Here is a 9,246-nt window from a genome sequence, read left to right on the forward strand (position 1 = left end):
GCCGCAAGTTTCCAGGAAAAAAAGAAAAGAAAAAGAGCTGTGGTTGCGCTAAGGCGGGCGGCAGCCGATGCAGGGGGCAGCAAAATTCGGTAGTTGGAAAAATACGCTGCCTGGGAGGAAGTTTGCTAAAGCTCTGATATGTTGTGGAGAGGGTTTTCCTCCGAAGTTTTTAAAAGGCAAAACTTGTTTTACTGTTTTTTTTTTAGTTCAAAACTTTTTTTGTTTTTGCAGTACTGTTTTTCAGCTTGTGCGTGCGACAGCTAAAACTTTTGACAACTAGTGGAAAACATTAACTAGCCAGTGATCCTAACTTCTCTTCCCGTCAGGTTTTCTGCAGGAGACCTGCTCATGGCACCACAACCCTTTTGCTCAGGGTAAGTTAAGTGCTCACCCTCTTGAAACGTGGACCAATATGCCAGACATCAAAAAGCACAGCTTGCTTTGGAAAGCACCGACCTGTTGTGTTAGGATTCCCGTCTAAAGGATGGAAAATGGGAGGCACTCAAAGTGGCCCGGACCTTGCCGGAGGCAGCCGGTAGGAGAGGCTGGGCAGGATTCCCAAGCAGCAGCCTCATAGCTGCGCACTCCTGTATCGAAAGGCTAACAAACCTAACAAGCTGCTTCTCCCAGGCATTAATAGGTCTCGCCAGGAAATAGCAGCGAATAAAGTTATGCTGTATTTGGTGGCTGTGTTTGCCTTAAGTCTCAGCGGTCAGGTGGTTGCATCAACGCCACTTACTGGTGACCTGGACTAAGACTTTAGGTTAGCTGCATAACTACTTCGGAGTAAGTAACACTTCCCCAGGGCCAAGGGCTGGTTTTGGACAGGAGAGGGCCTGAGCTGGGTGAGTGAGTGTAGCTGCCAGGAGGGATCCTGTGGGCTCTAGAGCCTTCGTGGCAGAGGCAATCCACCTAGTTCGGTACTTGAAACCAAGAGGGTGGCAGAAAGACCCTTCCTGAGAGACTCCTTCCATGGCAATTGTAAATACCAAGCCTTCGCACTTTGCTTCTGGCTACGCTGGGGGAATTGTTCTTTGACTACAGCCTCATTGGAAGCACTGGCAACCTCGTCACAAGTCTGGAGAGCAGAATATTTTCCTGCAAATGCCCTTGAGCTCCAGAGTGCTCTTCAGTACATGAGACTGAAGTGAGCCTTAACTCTGTTTCCACTTTCCTGCGTGTTGTGTCTTTCTTTGACTTGGTGCTTTGTCTATCTGGGAGGCACAAGGGAATGTCTCTGTAGTGGGGCTGGGGCTCTTGTGCACGCATCAAGAAGATAATATGTCTTACTGAAAGCAGAAACCACGGCTGCAGACCTGGTAAGGAAGAGGTGAACTGGGAAGGAGCTAGGACAACCCTACCCTTCTGCACCTCTCCCTTTCTCCATAGACCCTTTGCCGCAGCCACATTACCTTGTGAAGCAGCTCTTCAGGCAGCTGTTTCAGGTACCTCTGGGCAGCAAGAGCAGAAAGCTTAGGAGCTCCAAATGAGCCAGGAAACCTATAGCAGAGATCTTCTGAGATGACCAGCAGTCTACTCTGCTGAGTATCCCATCTGTCTTGTTCCTACTTTGCTTCCTCACACCACGTCCATCTCCTGCCCTCTGAGTTGGCTGCCTCCCACTCAAACTCAGTCTGCTTCGAACAAAATGAACATGCTCTTCCTTGCCATCTTCCTGTTCATTTGACTTCTGCCCTGTGTCTGTCTCAGCAGGCGATAAGGTCTCTGAGGCAGGAGGAATCTCTTGCTGAGTGTTTATACAGGATCTAGCACACTGGAGCCCTGTTCTTGGGTGGGCTTTAGAAGTTGTTGTAAGAAAACCGTTAAGGATCCTCATTTATGAAGCTAGGAAGCACCCCAGAGGTTTAGCATTTCACACTGAATTCCCATGACTCTCGGAGCAGCTAACTGCCACGAGCATCTCTGAAGCAGCTCAGCTGAGCCTTTTGCAGGTGCAGCCATCTACAGCAGCCTTGTCTTTCCACAGATGCTGCCTGACCTGTCTCCCGTGAAACCCTGCTGATCTGCGAGTTTTGAGGGGTTCGCAGAGACATCTAGTGGTAAACCCTAACATCACGGAGAATAAATCCCAGGGTTGCTTTGGGGGTGAAAAAGTTCGTTTCTGACTACAGTTGAGGAATGTTTGAGCTATTGGGCCAAGAAAGAGCATCTTAGAAATATGTTGCATGTTACACCAAAGACACACTACAATAAAACAGTGCTTAGCGTTGAAGACTCTTAGGAGGGATTTGAAACAAATTTGTAGCGCTCATAATTGCAGCCCAAATTTCAAAACATAATTAAGGTGCAATCTCAGCTCTGAAAAACTAATTAAAACAGAATTGAAGTTATTATTCTGGGGGCAAACAGGCTGATTTTTTTCCAAATCTACAATGTTGGCAATGTTGTGAAGCTTATATCCAAAAAGTTATTCTGTTTAAAATATATGCCCACTGAAAAATTATTCATGTGATAAATATATCATAAAACAAGATACAACAGCAGAAGGACATAGTCTTAATAATCACATCATATGAATTAGGTGCTATAAAGCAGAAGAGGAGATGTGCTGTGGACACAATGTAGCTCACCTTTCATCCTGGATGAGGAAGCCTGCTATCATCAGCTTCAGTGGGAACTTATGCTATCAGCTAAAGGAGTTGATCCTTTATCCTCAGAGAGGAAGTTCAGCCTCTGGGATATGGGAGTGTTGCAGGATCATGTGGAAAAAAAATCCACACAATGGACTCTGCTGGGATCCCTGAAAGGCCTGTTTGGTCCTCGGTAAGGCAAACACTTCTGCCCTTGCTCTGAACTACGCCTCAGCACCACGAGCTCTTCAAGGAAACATCTACCGGCACCACACTCAAACCACCTTGCTGTTACCTGCTACGGTGCAGCTGAGAACATCTTATGGGTCCTGTCTTGCTCCATCTGAAACTAAGACTATTATCAGCACACGTTCTCAGGGTGGGGCAAACACACTGCTCTGTGCAATTCAGAGCTGACGGCATGGAAGTCATTGGACTCTAATGTCAGGGTGATGGGGAAATTAGTTCTGTCTGCTCTTAAATATGCGTTTAGACATTCCCCAGGCGGAGTGGTTGCTTTCATGTGAAATCCGAGGGAGTCTGTAGAAATGATTCCTGCTGTCAAGGGGAAGTAAGTTCTTCTACTACTTTTACCCAGTCCTCTGGTGGAAATTTGGGGGTGAAAGATGGAACATACTAACCTTTACATTGTCTTCAGTGCTCCCTCATACCCACAGCAGCTGTTTAATTTCCTGAGGTTATAAATTGAGGCATGCGTATGGGGGAAACACAGGGCTAAACAACTAATGGATGTAAAATGGCATGACTTCTTTTGGGGCAATAGAAATACGCTGAAATCTGCCTGGCCCAAATTGTCCTAGTGGCCTGTAATGCAGACCTGCAGTGGCACCATCTCTCCCCTAGTAACAGGTGCTCTTCCCTCCCCTCCTTTTACATATACATAGAGATGAATAATGTAATGGCTGTCAAGAGCATCCGTTCATTACTTATGCAAGTCAGTCAAACATTGTGCTTTAGGCTGTAAAGTGATCTCCACAGCAAAGCCATCCCTATGGGCACCACTGCCAGGGAGCAAGACTTGTTACCGCTGATTTTTTTTTTTAATCCAATGAAGCTTAAGTATTAGATACTCATTTCTTATGAGAGAACAGGGAAACTACTATCTAATAGAACTCATGGATAGCAAAAGGACGGTGGATTCATACGGTTTTAAATACATCATTTTAAATATGTGATATGACTGGCAGAGCAAGATTCAGATAGTGCAAGAGCATGAATGATATTTAAGCTTACTTACTAGGGAAAGCTAGGTACCTCTGCAGGGCACTTCAGCCAGTGCCAGCAGGACAGTAAACATGGACATGCCTAGAACCAGGCAGGGGGAAACACCAGGAACAAGGACTTAAGCAGAATTTGTTTTTGGACAGCGTCTCAGTTCATGGAGAAGTCCAGAGTTACGCAGCAGCTTAAGAAGCCCTGTAGACACTAGGTGACTGGTTTAACTACTTACTCTCCCACTTACTTTCTGGGTGACTTTGGGGGAAAAAATCACAGTTTTATCCCTCAGTTTCCCCTGTGTGCAATAAAAGGATACTGGCTTTCTGTGTTCCCTGTAAAGTGGTCTGAAATTGAGAGGTTACACTGAACAACCAGAAGAGTCGTTATTGTTCAGAGTGTCTTAAAACGAGTGTGGCAAAATATGGCCGTGATGTTATCGGCCTTTAAATTTAGAGTTAAAAAGCAGCCCGGTCACTATATCTTGCTTGCAAATCCTACCCACACAACCAGGTAAATCTGAACAATTGGAAGGAAGGCAGATTGGCAAAGTGAAGCAGTCCTTGCTCAACTAGCACATTTCAGTACATTATTCTTGGCTCTAGCTCCAGCTATTTTCAACAGCACTAAACATTCATTAGATTAAATCAGATGAACTACGTTCTTTAAAAATAGCCAGAGCCTTGTTGTGCCAGTTGGAAAAAACAACAACTTTATTGGATATTAAAACAGATCAAATAAATTTAAAATAAATAAATAAATTGGGTCATATTCCCTCCTGGCTCAAGGGAGTACAACTCCAAGGAGAGGTTCTTGGCTCCTCATTTCAGCACAGTGGTAGGTAAAAAAAGAACATTCTCAACTAGCTAAAACAAACAAATTAAAAAGAAATATAGACATCCCAGCACAAACTCCTCACTGAACTACAATGTAGGCATACGTTCAAAAAGTGTTAGGGTATATCATTCCCGATCCTTCTGCTGTAGACATCAACATGAGATGGGGTTTACGGCAACTTACAGCAGTGTCATGACCAAACAGCATCCTGGCAAACCATCTCTACTGTAAAGCCTTAAAAGCCACAGTCAGCCCTGCCTACTCTACAAAACACTCAAATATAAGGTTGTCCTCACCCATACGTGCTGCGTAACCCACCTCCTGCCAGCATCAGAAGTCTGCCGCTGACAATGTCATAATTCTCTTTCCTAACTTAAAACGTGTCTTTCTTCTTTCTCTGCATCTGGTAAATGAGAATGAGCCCAAAATAAAAGACAAGTTGCTTGGAAACTGAGTCCTAAAAGGGACCCATTCAGCAAAAAAACAGCACCGGGGGATGGCTGTAGTCATAAGTGCATAAGGTACATGCACTTGCTCTCATGTGAGGAGGCTTTTACCCACTCCTGTGGGTAGAACAGACCTGCCAAACACACATACCCCTTTTTTCTGTAAACTAATTTTGCCTCTCAGTATATCAGGATACATTCCCACAGCATCCAGTTCCTCTGGTTTGCTGGTCACAGGACTGATTCCACGAAATGTACTGCTACTTCCTAAACAGAGTAATCATTTTCATACAGCAACTTGCTCAAGAAAACAGTTAGAAGCCAGGTCCGTGTACACTCCTGTCTCACTACCTTCCTTCAACGTACCAGGGGAACATCCACCTCCTCAGAGCAGGTTCATCTGCCTACAGCCTAGCTGTGATGCTTCATCAAGGTAGTGGCATTGTCTGACAAATAGCAGGGAGGATTTTCCTGATCCGCCCGGAAGTACCACCAGATGCGTTATGCTCAGATGAGGCTGCAGCAAAGAGCCTCACCTCATCACCTAGGCTGAGGCCCAAAAAGTGGAGCCATATACCACATTATGTTAGTAGTGTATTACTTGGTTTCTGGAGAACTAGGTTGGATGGTGGACTCATCCTGAGCAAGCTCCTGGTCAGAGAATAAAAAAAAAAACAAAAAACCTTCGGCTAGAAAGAGTGAAATAAAAATTTAAAGCAGGTTTTGCGTTTATTTCCTGAAGCACTTATCTCCATTAGAGCAGAGATACATCGGGAGTTACTGCAATATCAAATTGAGGAAGGCACAAAGCATTAAAGTGCTGCCTTTTGGACATGTTTTGTCTCCTCTCTTAGTGTGTTGGGCCTCAGTGGGGAAATCATGAGCCTATCTCAGCCCATCATGATCTGCTTTCCAAGACAAACAGGAGCCTCACCCACTTGTGCATGACAAAGGTGAGTTGCTGTTTTAGTAACTACAGACTAATAGTGTATCAAAAGTGTTCCTGATGTGCTTGTCTCAACTTGCCTGAGGTTGTTCATTTTAGATGGCAGAAACCGCAGCTAATTTTCTTTAAATGGCATTTCTCTTTCCTTAGAGTAAGTTGTTCCCTGCTTTTTTGACAGAAGACTATTCAGTCTACTTTCCTGAGACACTCTGCAGAAATGTGCTAGTTCTGTTCATCATCTATCCCCTCACCCAGTATTCAACACAATTACGGTTCATGGCAAACTACGAGAAAAAAAAAAAAAACTGGCACGCAACACTTGCTAGTTAGAGAGGAAACTCTGTTTGGCCTGTCTGCCTTCTGCTAGGGAGGAACTGGACTGGAATTAAAGTAAGATTCAATGTCAATGCTGTAAATGCCTTTATTTATTTGGGCCAAATTACTGCATTAAGTGTATTTTCCATTTTCCTTTTTTTTTCCTATGGTAAAAAGAAAACACAGAGGAATTCTTACAAGGCAGTGTTTAGGATGGCAGTGCTTTCTGATTTACTATATCAGATTTAAGACAAGCATAAAAGAATCTGTAAAGCTGTTATTGAAACTTATGGTGGGTATAAAAAACAAGAACACCCATAACAAGGCAGCCTGCTGTGGGGAAAATTAAAAAAATTGGTTTAAGCTATTTTTATCAGCTTGTGGAATGACTCCGGCTAAGAAGCAACCCCTCTGCTTTTATCAGTGCGTGGCACCCCTGCCCGCTGTCACTCTTTAGTCTCCACAGACTTGCACTAACTGCATTTCTAGGATGCTGGATCTCGGACAGGTAGCATTTTTGTTGGTGGACAGGAATACAGGTACGGGAATGCTGCTCTAGGGAACGTCAGTGAGTGGCTGTTAGTTTAGCACCATATACTTTAGAAACCCTTTTTCGCATGGCACTGTCAGCTGGCAAAAGCCGAAATGCTACACACTGGATTTCCCAGTCGCTGTGGGGCAGAAAAACCTGTTGTCCTTCTGTGAGAAGGACAAGTACACGTCATCTTGGTGTATTTTCTTCTCTTCCTATATTCAACTGATTTCGTGGTAGATAACAGGCTCCAAATTACACGATAGTTCCATGAGCACTTAAAATTGTCATGAGCCAACAACCCTGCCAAAAAATGTTGTTGTCTTTTCTCTCTCTCCCAGGTGCCTGCTCCTTCCTGCCACTTCCCTTGTGCCAACAGAAATGTTTGTGTAGCCTCACAGTGAATCTGATCCACAAACTGATCCAGATTAAAATTAACCTATGGAGAAAAAAAAGTACATTTTAACCCAGATCAGTTCTTTGATCTGCCTCGGTTCTCACATCATCAGCATTCATATTTTACTGCAAGAGCCTAGAGGCATATGACCAGTGAGTCACCTGCATTGCTGTGCTATCTCTTGGTCTCGGTGATCCCATTCACTGAGGTAGATCCCGATTGCTCTGGTAAGCACAGTGCATACCTGTGGGTCTCAAAGACTTTCAGTCTCCCTGCGTGAGACAAAAACAGGTTCTTCTGCATGGCCGGATATCTCTTGTTCAGCAGAAAGAAGCACCAACTCCCACTGTTGCTGAAATCAGACCCATCTTTGGTGTGTCTGGATGTCCTGTAGCATGTTTCACGAGGGCAACAAGCTAGTTGCTGGTGAGTGGGACATGTATTTTTGCACCTTTAAATGCATCTTTAAATGCAGAATGACAGAGGCCATAGCAGGCTGAACACTGCAGAATGGATACAGCACCCAGGTGAAGGCTATGTAGAAAGCAGCTGTCCTTGAGATTTCAGTACTGGCCTGTGGAGCAGCACTGTGACTATATCACATAACTAAGGCAGAGGCATTTGAACAGATGTGCAATGACCAAAAAGGCTGCTGGGGTGCATAGCCTGAACTGGCTTTCCCTTGCCACCATGCACCGAGCTCTTTATACTAAGGTTTTCATGGGTTAGAACAGCTTTCCTTTACAGCAGTAGGAATTGATTCCTTTACGCTGCATGAAATTTAATTTGTAATTTGCAATCTGTGGAAGGAAAAACGTACTTATTTCACTAGGTTCTGCAGAGTTAGTAAATTCTTCTGTGCTTTTCTGAAAAATGATGTTTGCCTTTAAGGCCAAATTCTGTTCTCTGGTACCTAAATGCAATTCCCATAGATTTCCAGGGAAACTGGATATATATTCCTAGGCAAAATGCAGCCATAAACTTAAAATTCTGAAGATATTTGTAATCTGTGGGGAAAACAAAGGGCCAGGTATAGTCTGGAAGGAGTAAAACAGAAATGTATGAAGACCTATGTGCAGTATGAATACTTTTTTTAAAATGACCTATGGGAAAAAATACCTTGAGTTGAAAGATTTCAAGTGTTCTTCCCTAATCTAGAAAACAGAATAATGCCCTTGAAATATAAACACTGGGTGCTGCTATTTAATTTTTAATCTCTTTGGCTTGCAGCTTAATACTGGTGAGAAACATGGAGCATTAGAGCCACTTCATGAAAACAGGAGTCACCAACATATACGAGTTGCAAGTTACATTGCTAAAGAGAAAAAATCAGGGCTGTTTTATTATGTGAACTGTTGGACAGTGCATTACTATTGTTTTGGTTTGCTGACACACCTTTAGAGAGACTGGAGGCCAACCCAACCTTTACTGCAATATGTAAGCAATCACCCCTTGATTTTTTTATGTTGCAGTAAATTTAATTTGTATTTTGCAAATTGTAGAATGAAAAATATACTTATTTTACTGCAATACATTTCTGTAGAGTCAATAATTCTTCAGTGCAGTTGTGAAGAATACGTGATACAATATGTGAAAACAGAGCCTTTTAATAAATGCTGAGGACTACCACAATCAAGGATGCTTTAACCTCTTATAATAGAAAAGGATACTGTTATTTAGCTGTTCTGAGCTGTGAGGGACTTATTAAACAGATTTTAGGAAAATAGTCAAATATGCAGTCTACCTTAAAGAAGAGAAAAATGCAATTCTGGAGTTAAAGCAAGGCAACATTTGTAAGAAGAGGTAATATCTCTTATTGCACCAGTTAGTATGAATAAAAAAATTACACTGGCATTTATGTGAATAACTTTCTATCCTAGACTTTTAGACCATCATAGTAACAACAGCATTAACCCTCCTTTCTAGAGTTTGGTATTAATATGAAC

The 9,246-nt window shown here is 43.1% G+C and overlaps 1 long non-coding RNA gene across 2 annotated transcripts; it reads left to right on the forward strand.

Moving 5' to 3' along the window:
- The first annotated feature begins 76 nt into the window (after positions 1–76).
- Positions 77–9,246, forward strand: LOC112973837. 2 transcript variants are annotated; one of them, XR_003256079.1, is made up of 5 exons: positions 77–374; positions 1,988–3,162; positions 5,965–6,063; positions 7,245–7,726; positions 8,531–9,246. It is a non-coding gene; the product is annotated as an uncharacterized LOC112973837 (long non-coding RNA). The 2 variants fall into 2 exon arrangements; XR_003256078.1 differs by having other exon boundaries at positions 7,245–9,246.

This window comes from Apteryx rowi, unplaced genomic scaffold, assembly GCF_003343035.1.
Source record: "Apteryx rowi isolate R43461 unplaced genomic scaffold, aptRow1 scaffold_57, whole genome shotgun sequence".
Classification (NCBI taxonomy): Eukaryota; Metazoa; Chordata; class Aves; order Apterygiformes; family Apterygidae; genus Apteryx; species Apteryx rowi.